The sequence below is a fragment of the Ips typographus genome, linkage group LG3 (genome assembly GCF_016097725.1).
Source record: "Ips typographus isolate SLU linkage group LG3, UJ_Ityp_2.0, whole genome shotgun sequence".
Classification (NCBI taxonomy): Eukaryota; Metazoa; Arthropoda; class Insecta; order Coleoptera; family Curculionidae; genus Ips; species Ips typographus.
In genome coordinates, this window is record NC_138424.1 from 17118126 (window position 1) to 17131135 (window position 13010).

General features: G+C 36.1%; 2 protein-coding genes and 1 long non-coding RNA gene across 4 annotated transcripts in view; 1 reads left to right on the plus strand and 2 right to left on the minus strand.

Moving 5' to 3' along the window:
• Positions 1-13010, plus strand: part of LOC145725779 (phosphatidylethanolamine-binding protein homolog F40A3.3-like) — a 276881-nt gene that overhangs the window by 163165 nt on the left and 100706 nt on the right. The gene's annotated exons all lie outside the window — the stretch shown is intronic.
• LOC145725774 (kelch-like protein 17) overlaps positions 1-13010 on the minus strand; it is a 105339-nt gene that overhangs the window by 5865 nt on the left and 86464 nt on the right. The window lies entirely within an intron of this gene.
• On the minus strand, positions 1258-6688 carry LOC145725790 (uncharacterized). The gene is made up of 2 exons (XR_014177402.1): positions 6551-6688; positions 1258-6488 (listed from the first exon to the last, which is right to left on the minus strand). It is a non-coding gene; the product is annotated as an uncharacterized LOC145725790 (long non-coding RNA).

Sequence of the window (13010 nt, forward strand, 5' to 3'; positions counted from 1 at the left end):
ATAAATTTTGCTGTTGATTTCATCGTTTCCACGGATTTTCACTACACTTCTATTGTTGCAATGTCTCACCTTGAGGTTTTTGCTGGCACTGTCAATTTTGATGTTTGTTCGTTTTGTTTTGGTTATGGCTCGCTTCGGCTAGAGTTCTACTGCAGAAAATCAAAAGAACCAGAAAAATGTATTTCTGCCAGTACAAGGAAGTCGCAGTCTTATTATATTATTGATTATATTCATGGAATTGTCTTATCAAATACCATTCGAGCTCAGATTTTGAACAGGATAATTTTTCCGCTTGTCTTCTCATACTTTCTTTATGGTACAAAACTCGATCTGTTTGTAACAAGTCTCGTGCTATGAACTACTGTTCAAAATGGACAAAACTAGTACTTCTGTCAAATCAGGATCAAGCAGTCACCGTAGCAGAGGCGCTGATAACCAACATTATTGCAAACCACGGAGTTCCTTTAAAGATTCATACAGACGAAAGTAGAAACTTTGAATCAGATATTTGGAACCAGTTAATATGTATGTTATGGATGGAATAAGAACCACTCGAACAATGCCACTGTATCTGCCGTCCAATGAAATGGTCGAAAGACATAACAGGACTATCAATCAGTACTATTCCTTTTATTTGTGAACGATAATAAAAAAGTAGGTCAAAATATGGAGTAACACAAACAATGAAAAGATATTTTGGATGTCAAGGGAAATTTTGGCAAAACGTTCGAAAAGCGGTAATTTTCAGGAACTAGCTACAGAATAAATATTGTTACGAAATGGACTTTTAGTTATTTTGTGTTACCTCGTATATTGTATTGTTTAGGATCTAGAAAGTCGTAAACTAATTGTATAATGTATGGGCCGTTTAAGAGAGAGGGAGAATGTCATAGCTTGAAGTTTAAGAGAGAATGCCAATTTCATGAATATTCCCGAATTTCCTCGAATCCATGGAAGCCTATACATACTGTTCTCGCGGAGTGAGTTTACCCGTGCGTCACGAAGGCTACGTCATTTATAATCATATGAATCAAATCAAGTTTTCGTCAACAAACCTGTTGTGTTCATATTATAGAAAAGGGTGTGTCTAAAGCTTCGTCACGTTTAAAATTTTGCGTGTATTGTCAGTCAGAAAGTAGAGATCTTTGGCTGCAAATTTGCACTAAAACAACCTTATACCAAAGCAAATCAAAAATATCTTGACCGAAATAACATTTTTTATTTATGAGAAGTCTCCGTTTGGATCATAGAATTCCGTCTAAATTTGAAACCTAATTTATTTACCAAAATTCGCAGAGATGTATCACCAATATGTAGTATTTCTTTAACTTTAAGCTCTTGATTTAGGTTCTGGATGGTTACATGTTTCTCTAAAATAAATACAACAAATTAAAAATTCAATAAGACATTCTGAGTGATGCTGTAGTATCTCATATCTCATTTTCAGGTTGCAATCCACTTATTTTATTTTAAACCCGCTGGAAAACATTTTAGACGCTTATTTTATTTTTTCTGACTTTATTATTAATATGTTTCAAGAAATTTTTATGAAAAATCTATAATGCAACCCAAAAATCTCAGTCTCTCGAAACAATGAAATGTTAATAGATGTTTCTCACAAAAGTAGATATATTTTACTGTTATTAACATACTATCGTTGTACATATCATATAATATATTTCGAACATCCATTTTAACGCTTTCAGATAAATCAGTGGTCTTGGCCCGTCGATAACATCTCGATTTACGTTTTCTAGGTGATGAAATCATAAGATTACTTGCTTGCTTTTTCCGAATCGAATAAACAGTTTTGCGGGAAATTTTCAAAGCAGCTGCAACCTTCTAGTATCAAAAAAAATACATCAGTAAGAATATGTAAGGTCTTAAAATTTCTTATTTTCTTCCTGAAAAAGAATTTTTCAAGGCATTTTCTAAAAAAATACTGTAATAGTAAGTAATTCCGAATTTACGAAAAACCAAATGGCTAAATAAAAACCATAATAGACAGTCCCACTTTTTTTCAAAACAGCTTAGTAATTGTGCCAATTTTGGTTAGATCGTGACAGCCAACATAAAAAAAATAAAAATATTAATAATAATATTATGAAAGTACTTACAGAATGTTAAAAGCGTAGAAACAATAGCTCTTAAAAGAACTGTGGTGGTGTGGTAAATATAAAACTTTATAAATGATTAACAACACAAAGAAACGGAAAAGAATTAATAGTAAACAAATCAAATAAATTTCGATGGTTGTCAAACTGACAATGACTGAAATAGAAGCGCTAATCAGTAAATGTTTTTTTTGGAAGACATTCACTTAGATATTTACCCTTTCTGAAAGTGAACAATAGACAAGGATGAAGTCAATAATGCATGTCTACTTCTAAATCACAGGGGGATGACGCACGGGTAAACCAATGAATAAAAAAAATGTAAACATAGCAGGAAGGAGCAATAGCAAACCAAGTGGGTGACAGAAACAAGGGGGAGGCGGGGGGAGTAATATGGCGGCCGTCAATACTTGTTAATCTTGTCCACTGTACAACTTAATTTAAATTTGCAAAACTCAACTGTTAAAGAACCACAAACAAACAAAACAAACAAAACAAACTAACACTATACTATAACAAATACAAACAACAAATTTTTGCGGGTTTGAAACTCCAAACTTTCAATGACTTTGCGTCAATTCAACTGCGCAGTAGGCGAATGCGCAATCAACTTCCGTCCCCCTCGCTTAATGCACAAACGAGTTATAATTTGTATTATTGTTACCTCCTGATACTTGTTCTTTTTACTCATTGGGGTAAACTCAGTCTGCGAGAACAGTATGTATAAACAGCTGGACTAGAACCGGTGGAGAGTCAGCTAGTTGTTGTGATGGTTAAGAGATGTCAGTTCGAGATTAGACAGCAGTTGTCAGTATTGTTTGTAAACAAACGAAATATACAGTGCGAGTTAAAAGTAACAAGTAGTGTTTTGTGTGAGAAACGGTACATTTGGTGTCAGAAGTGGGATTAGAATATCCAGGAAGAAAAACGAAGAGCTCGAGACCAGGAAAAACAGACGAATCAGCGAGAAGTACCCTGTTGAATGCCTGTAAGTACCCGACTACAAAGTGCGAAGATGGATGATGCACTGAAACAGCTTTTGGACCTGATGAAGGAGATGCAAGCAAGCCAAGATCGCAAGTTTGCCGAAATGAAAGCAAGTCATGACAGCAAGTTGGAGGAAATTAAAGCAAGCCAGATAAATTAATATCAGTTTGAAGCGAAATTCGATGACATAAAAACTCAAATCAAGGACGAGTTAGATTGTGTTTTAATGAAATGAGGAGCGAAATGGAAAACTTCAAAAGAAAGTAACCCATACCATTGAAGAATTTACTGGAAGAATAGGGGAGTGGAAGAGACTGTCCAGGATTTACGAAGGAACGTTGACAAACTGCAAGTCCTTAGTCGCCAGTACTAATGCTTGTTCCAACATCAAACCCCTAATTTACGATGGTAAGACCTCATGGCAGATTTACAAGAAGCAGTTCGAGGCTGCCGCAGAGGCAAACAACTGGACATCGAGTGACAAAGCCATCGCCTTAGTTTTATCGCTCAGAGATGAAGCCCTGAAGGTTTTGCAAATCTTGGATGAAAGCCGTTATAGGAATTACGAAGACTTGAGCCAGCACTTAGAAATGAGGTTTGGAAACAAGCACTTGGAGCAAGTTTACGAGGCACAGTTGTCGAGCAGAAGCCAGAGAAGCCAAGAAACCTTGCAGCAGTACGAAGCTGACATTGCCCGTTTAGTTTACCTGGCTTACCCAACTGCATCCCAGGACATAAGAGAGCTTTTAGCAGTAGGAGCGTTTGTAAGAGGCGTAGAAGTTCGTGATACTGAGCAAGCTTTTAGACTAGCCAGGTGCAAAACATTACATGATGCCCTTGCCTACGCTTTGGAGTTTAAGGCACTAAAGCAAGTGTCACAAGGACATGCACAAGTGCGCCACGTAAGAAGCCGAACACCAGAGCACAGGACTAGATATTCAAGCCCAGGTCATTCAAGAACCCAATCAGACTGGAATCGTCGATTAGAAACCCGACTAGAGACCTTACGAAAGGAGCTAATGAAAATGTGAAGTAAAGTAAAGAGGCAAAACAATCGTAGTGAGCAAACGCATCCATATTCTCGCGCAAACGCATCCATAAACCGAGAAGAATAGAGACCCAGGAAAGATGAGGAATGAGAAGGCAAAACTATCAAAATTACCAAAGGAAGCCGTCTGCACGATTCTTCCGATGCTGGAATTTCGGTGAAGAAGGACATAAGCAACATCAGTGCCCCAAACCAAAAGGAATGGTGAAATATGGAAGAAAAAGCCTAGCCAATGTTCATCCCAAGAAAAAGCTGACTTAAAATAGTCATTCTTTTTCAGTTATTAAGGTAGCTCGTCTTCAGCAGAACAATAGCAGCTTAGTAGTAAATGGCAAGGTTTGCGAAAGAAATTATCAAATGGTTGTCGACACTGGAACTTTTTTCACCATAGTAAGACCAGACATAGTGAAGCATTGCAGAATTAGTGATACCGGAGCAAAGTTTATATTGGAAACAGCCGGGGGTGATACAAGGTCTGTATTGGGAATCTATGAAGCTAAAATCCAGTTTGGACAGCATGAATTCAATCATTTGCTTCTCATAGCCAACCTAACCGATGATGTACTGATGAGGCTGGATCTTATGCGGCAACATACATTTCATTTGGATTTGGAGAATAGCGTCATCAAGACTAAGCGAAACGAGTTTAGTGTGAAAATGGTCGAGCAGACAACAAGAAAGGTTACATTGCAAGGAAATTACTTGCCCAGAGTCATGGATGCAAGACCTTGCCAGGAAGGGAAAACTGAATCACCGTGCAGAAGAGTGGTTTTAAAAAGTGAAGCAGGCCGGAGACAGAAAATATTGGATACACATCATCGTCGAGACATCGACTTAAGAGTACCTGTTGAAAAGGCCCCTGAACAGGTTGTAGAAAAGAACAAGTTTGGGAGAAGTCGTCGACAAGGCAGATCTCATAGAATCAGAAAGCGGAAGTCTTAGTTCATTTCGTCTTACCTCGTATATTGTATTGTTTAGGATATTCAATGAATAAAAAAAATGTAAACATAGCAGATAGATACTTGTTCTTTTTACTCATTGAGGATATTGAACGTCGTAGTTCAGCTGTTTGTGAGAGAGAGAGAGATTTATTTCATAGTTTGAAGTTTAAGAGAGAATGCCAATTTCTTGAATATTCCCGAATTTCCTCGAATCCATGAAAACCTATATAAACAGCTGGGCAAGGACCGGTGGAGAGTCAGTCAGTAGTCAGTTAGTTGTTGTGATTGTTAACAGATGTCAGTTCGAGGTTAGACAACAGTTGCCAGTATTGTTTGTAAACAAACGAAATATACAGTGCCAGTTAAAAGTAACAAGCGGTGTTTTGTGTGAAAAACGGTACAATATAACCCACACCAATAAAGGTACAGAAAACATTGTCAACTTTCAAAACAAGAAACCTTGTTCGTATAGTGAATATTGTTACCTTTATGATGAAAACTATTCAACTCAACAGGAATCAATACACACACAAACAGAAGGGCTGCATGTTTATGTATACAGTGCGTTTTTTTTAACGCGCAACATAGGATTTTACGTGTTAAATTTTTAAGCCCATGTTAGACCATTTTATTTTGGAACTGCAAGTCTATAACTTGACGGGTGTGTCTTTAGTACCCTGAAGCTTAAGTAAGTTTACCAATTTAGTCTAAAAAGTGATTAAAAACTGAAAAAAAATCATTTTTTTTTTCGAAAAGATTTTATTGTTCCATACTCCCTGTATGCATTGTTGTTCCTTGTTGTTTTTATACTGGCAGGGCAGGTAGCAGGTAAAGTGACATATTTTGACTGCATCACGATCCGACATCTTTTGAACGTCAAATCGGCATTTTATGATTGTTTGGAATACTGTTTGGCTTCAAACGGAGGTCACTTTGAACAATTCACTTATAAAAATACTTCTTTTGTTCTTAACTTTCTTGATATAAAGTTAATGATCACCCTGTTTACTTTCTACGCCAAATTTTACCTGCTACCTGCCGTGCCAGTATCAAAAACAACAATGCATACAGGGAGTATGAAACGTTAAAACCTTTTCGAAAAAAGATGATTTTTTGCAAGCTTTTTAACACTTTTTAGGCCGAATTGGTAAACTTACTTAAGCTTCAGGGTACGAAACAACCACCCGTCTAAGTTTTATACTTGTAGTTCCAAAATAACATGGTCTAACATGGACTTAAAAATTTAACACGTGAAATCCTATGTTGCGCGTTAAAAAAAACGCACTGTATGATATGATGCCCAAAAAATCTACAATGTAATGTTGGTTCCATTATTATTGGTCACAAATGCAAAGTTGACTGAGACTGCTGGGCACCTTGTCCAAAGTATAAAAGCAACTGCATATAACAAAGTGCAAGTAATGATGAAAGGTACACCAGAAAAAAAATAAAAGTATTACCTCCTATAGCAAATACATAAGGATCAGCTCTTAATATTTTCCTTTCCATAGTTCTCCATGAAGAAATTTCACACCGTCTTTCTGGCGCTAGATGGTACCGCATAGCCTCCAACAGTAATTTACAGCACTCGTGATTGCCCTTTATCAATTTTTCTGTATCCACTCTCGTCAGAAGAAACTCCCTGGTTAGTAAAGGCAGCCTCACGTGATTAAACAACTGTAATTAAATTGCATGTTATTGTTATTACAAGACTAAAACAGTATACGAACTTTAGAAATATACTTCTCTCTTTCTATTAAATCGTGTTTGACCCAATTCAAAACTGCAGTAAATACGTCTTCTTCTGAGAATATATTCAACCTCGCTGTTTGAAACTAACTCGTTAACCTGTTGATGTAGAATACTTAAAATATCGATTTTGCTTTATACCAAATACTTTAAAACTAACTTCTTCAAACGGAAGTGACAAAAACTCTTCAGTTGCTATAACTTGTTGAAAGTTTTGTAAGACGTATACGTGCGATTGATGGTGCAAATCCTTGCAGGAATATGTATCTGAAAATATTAAATATTGTTTTCGTTATTTTCCTGAAAGTTATTCAAATAATTTAAAAAATCAATCGACCTCATGCATGATTGTCCTTATAATGCTATTGGTATCTTAATTACTATTTACCAACTATTCATTAACATACCTGCAAAACTTCTTATTCCGAGGCAGTTTGAGGGATGCAACTGCTTTAAAAAAAATATACAGCAAGCTTCTCTAATGTCTTCCATTTGAAGCAAGCTACTTGCTGGTAATAGTATCTATAAAGACTTTACTAATTTAAAATTGGATCCCCAGAATAACTATTTATACACCAAAGGCATAAATAGGTGGATATTTATGACCTGAGGACGACGATTTTACTGGCCCAATGGTCAAGTCGCCCGAGGGCATAAACATCTGGTAATGTCCATGATGAATACAAAATTTTATGTTAGACCACTTCTTTACTGTGATTAACACTGTACTGTTACTACTAATTACAAAATCAAGAAATTGCAATGACAAATTATTATTAAAAAAGCCATACTGTAGATAGGTCTATGTTAGGTAACTTTATACCCGCGAGGAAATAAAGTAGGTGCATGTTTATGTATTTGCTAGCTAAGTAATAGAAACACAATCATAAATTGTTCAAACATAAAATTTCTTAATTACCTGGGCATTATCGACAGTTATAGTAATCTGGCCAGTGTATGCGTAATCTAAGAGTAAATCCACAGCTGTAGCGTCCATATCAACCATGGTTATTTCACTTTGGGATTGTTCTTTCATCTCTCCTATAATTATGAAACAACTTAAACAAGGCACCTATTGAATGGTTTAAAAAAGTGCTTACCGTTGAACATGGCGAAAAAATAAGGGCTAACTGAAGCCAGCACTACTTTGTGTGCGCTGAACTTTTCTGTTCCTATTTTTAATATTACATCACATAACTAAAACAAAAACTGTGTGTATTGCGTGTCTATATTATGTTATTTTAGATAAAAAAAATAAGTGCAACTTTAATAACATAACCACATGTCTATTTGTTACCATTTTGGCTAAACTTGTAATTTTATAGAAATATTGCATGTATTAAGAAAATTCACAGAGGTGAAGTCTGAATAAATGGATCTATAAGCGGTGCAAATGGCTGTTCCTTGTGAAACTATACATAGTAGAACCTTGGAGATCTCACTCAAAACGCTACTGACCTCGGTTCTTAAGCTATTTACTAAAATTATCTCGCTAATAGGATAATGGGGAAGGTGCCAATATCAGAAGAACAGCAAGAATTCAGATTCAATAGATCAGCGGTGGACGCAATATTCATATTACGCCAAATGATACAAAAATCGATAAAATTTAACGATCCTCTTTTGTCTGTGATGTGGATTTAACTAAGGCATTCGACACGGTCCGACTAGATGGCGTAATTAAGATAAGATTATAGACCAGGAAAACATCGATTACCGGTAACAAAGAATTATACAAGAACTGAACAGCAAAAGTAGAACAAGAATAAAAACGAACGATGGACTGTCTGAGGAAGTGCAAATCAATACGAACCAACAACAAACAAAGGGATAACCTTAGTCCTACCCTGTTCAACATCATTAAAAATATTAAAAAAGTGAAAGCTAAATATGGCATAGGCAATTGCACCATTTAGTGTTATGCTATGCAGATGATGCAATCCTCATAGCGATAAAGTCAACGGATACCTGAAAGATATCATATGACAAAATAAAATTATGAGTACAAAAAGCTGAGGATTTGCAAAACAGGCGTAAGACCTATTTTAACGTACGCCATAAAAACCAGACCTAAGACATCAACAACAAAAGTGTCACTATCACAAGTAGAATAAGAAGCGAGGATATCAGAAAAGAACTAGAAAATAATACAGGATGTGGTAAGATGGGCTAGAACACGCAAAAGGTACTGGAGTGGCCATGTGGAAAGGCTGCCAGATGAAAGATGGGCAAAGTGGACCGTGTCGCAAAAACCAAACCACACTGTAAGAATATAATACCAGTAAGATCACTGGTTTGAAGTGTCGACAAATGCCGCCGTTTTTTGTTCCTCTTCTTCTTTCTTTCTAATATGGGTGTTCAATTGGGTAAGCTAATCCTATTATGCCTCTTCGGACGTTGATGTCCAGCACTCTTACCAGCGTTTTGGAGGTCTGCCTTGGGTTCGTTTTCCGAAAGGATTATTAGTTTTTACGATTTTTACAAGACTGTTGTCTTCCATTCTGTTTACGTTGTTACCTACGAAATACAGTTTTCGTCCGCAACTCGTTTAGTTTGCACTTTTAATGTCCATGGGCCTAGTTACACTGGCAAGCCAATTCCGATAACTTAATCTCCGTTTGCACTTTGTGCACATTTATTGTTAATGTGGGTGAGCGACCTGATAAGTTATCAGGTACCATAGTCACGTGATTGGTTTGCGATTTTTTGTCAGGGAAGCGTCGGTTTGTGGTCGTGTTTCTTTGTGTCGGGTGTCATGTGGCCTATTTAATCACCCCCACTTCACCCCCACAGAATTCGCAATGAGCACCGCATCATCTGCGTAGCAGACAACATTGAAGTAAGTTGTTCCCTATTTTGTATCCGGCTCTTTAGGTAAATCTCCGACAATTTTGTCCATAATCATGTTGAATATAAATAGTATATTAGTTTTATTAATATCTGGTTCACTTCCTTTTTTCGCATTATTTCAAATGATGTCTGCCAATCGCACCCGGTCGAAAGCTTTAGTCATGTCGACAAAGCACATATACGCTGGTTTATTGAACTCTAAAGATTTTTTCGGTTATTTGCTTCACAATGAAGACAGCATCAATGGTAGATCTGTTTTTTCGAAAACCTTGCAGTTTTTCGCGAATTGGTATAGTTTTGTTTATTTTTCTAACAAAGTCCTAGTGAGGGCTTTGAGGATGATGTTGAGAAGCGTTATTCCACGATAATTGTCTGGGATTGTTTTCTGGCCCTTTTTAAATATACAGGGTGGTTCAAATTGATTGTAGGATAGTTTGAGAGTGGAAAGTACATTAAAAATAAATCCAAAGTGTCATAAAACTGTAGTAAAAAAGTGACCCTAGCGGAGTTAGAGCACCTTAAAGGTGAGCCACTAAAACCATTTTCTTATTTTTAATTCCTAGAAGAAAAAGTTATTCAAATGAAAAGTGGTCATTTCGAATTTTGTTCACTTTTCTAACATAATCTGGACAAATACAGCGGCTGTTCAAAAAGTTTGAAGCTTTAAATTTCTTTAACCTGTAATTTTAGATCGTTCGAGGGGGCACATGTGTTACGACTTATAGACTATTTCCAGAAGGAGAAAGTGGCTGGAAATACATTTATTACCGCTAAACGCGGTCTCAAATGTAAGTTTTTTTTAATAATTGAAGAAAATAATAGCAAGTAGTAGTAGTAAGTACCTGTCCATGTTGTCTCATTCGTTGTATATTACCTAGTGCATTTACACTATGTTTGTCGTTTTTATGACAATAATCCTTATTGGTAAACAGTGGCAAAATCTATCCCTTCGGAGGTAGTTTTCGAGGTAGTCTCAGTGCTTTCGGATAAATGCAGTCGGTCTAGAACTACACCAGGTTCTTCTAAGTTGTTATTCATCATTGTCAGTTTTATATAGTCTTCAGATCTGAAATTAAATAAAGTATGTTCAATATTTATACTCCTAATTAATTCGCCAGTTTCACTTTATGGTTTCAGGTTAATTTTGCAAAAATATAGAGTTTTTTTATTTTATACACCATTTGGTAGCCCAACTTTCTAATGGTTTAAAAATGACAAAATTAAAAATACTGACATAGTCATATTCTTAAAGTAGGTACTTTCGTTACTACTCATTCAAAAACTTATCTGCAATATTAACTTTGTGTGTGTTCTGTAAGTTTTTAGGTAATATTCCAGGGAAAGTCCACGATTATTAGAACCGGACAAACAGGACCGAAAATCACTCCATTTTTTGTAAATCACAACCAAATCGTAATTCCTTTACCTCAAATATGAAATAATACGTTTAGAACTAGTATGTATAAACATTGCAGAATTAAATTTGTGTGCTTTATTTTTATTTGTTTATGTTTTTTTTTTAGTTTTATTTATTCCCGAATTCCCTCGATTCTATAGAAGCTTATATAAACAGCTGAGCTATGACCGGTAGTTAATTGTTGTGATTGTTAAGAGTAGTTGTCAGTTGGAGATTAGACAGTAGTTGTCACTGTTGTTTGTAAACCAAGTCGAATATACAATGTATGATAAAAGTATTCGTCGTGTTTTTAGAGGAAAAACGGTACATTTGGTGTCAGAAGTAGGATTGGAGATCCAGGAAGACTTCAAGAAAGAAGAATCCAACCACCTTCAAGAAGTGGACTCTGATTAATGCTGTAAGTACACGACTACAAAAATCGGAAAATGGAGGAGGCAGTGAAACAGCTATGTATGGAAATGAAGAAGGAATTAAAAGTAAGTCAAGCTGAAATGAAAACCAGCCAAAGTAAGTAAGTCAGGACAGCAAACTAGAGGAAATGAAATCAAACCAGGACAGCAAGTTGGAAGAAATAAAAGCAACCCAAGTGAGTTAAGATCAGTTTGAGGTGAAGTTGGAAGAAATGCAAGCCATCTAAGATCGTAAGCTAGACGATATAAAAGGACAAATAAAGGACCAGTTAAATTGTGTGATTGGTGAACTGAAAAGCGAATGGAATACCGGATGAGAAATTTGGAAGAAAAAGTCGAAAAGAGAATAAGCAGAGTCAGTCGAGGAAACTGTGCAGAACTTCCAGAGGGAAGTTGATAAACTACAAGAAATGTCACTGAAGTGAAGCCAACTCTAGTTGCCAGTTTAAATGCTTGTTCCAACATTAAACCTCCAGTTTACGATGATAAGACCTAATGGCAGATTTACAAGAAGCAGTTCGAGGCTGCTGCTGATGAGGGCGAATAACTGGACATCAAGTGACAAGCCACCGCCTTTATCACTTACAAAAGAAGCTCTGAAGGTTTTCCAGAATCTAGATGAAGGCCACTACAAAAACTACGACGACTTGATCCATCGCCAGATGTCATGGTGCCTTTGCCTACATCTGGGAGTTTGAAGCGGTAAAACAAGTGTCACGAGAATATGCACGAGTGCGCCAAATAAGAATCTGTACAACCCAAGTACGGGAACCGTTATGATAATCCAGACCACTCAATAACCTAGTCAGAGTTGAATCGTCAACTGGAGACCTTGCGAAAGGAGGAAAAGTGGAGTAAAGTAAACAGCCAAAACAATAATCGTAGTGCGCAAACGAAGCCGTTTTCTCATTCTTTTGAATCGTTCGAAAATCCAAAAATGTACAATGATTTGTTGGAGGAACCACAATTACCTTACTAGGATGTTGTCAAATATAGACTTAAATAGCTGTTAGATAATGAGTTGTACAATTAACATTGCAGTACAATTAGTTACAATTGGTAAGAACAAGCTTTGCCACCAATACTAATCGGATATTTAGGCTATCAAATATATTTTGATGAATAAAAACAATAAAATTCAGTTGGAGTATTAAATATAAATACCTAAAAAAAAAAGCGTCTGGTAACGTCGCATAACAGAGGATAACTGATATTTGACAATTACTACGTTTCCATGCAAATTAAAAACTTTGCCTTGTAAACCCGTTTTCAATTCGGTTTCAATCTTATTTCACTTCAAGGTCGATTCGCCCGATTTTTCGGGATTGAAATAGCAGAATTTTGAAATCGAGAAAATACATCACAATTGTGTATTGTCAACGTGTAAATGTCATTTTTTCACTTCTATAAGTTAGAGAGCATAACCAAAAATTTTTCGTTTTATCATTTGAATTGTTTCTAATCTCATTAATTGTTGTTACTAATAAAGTAAGC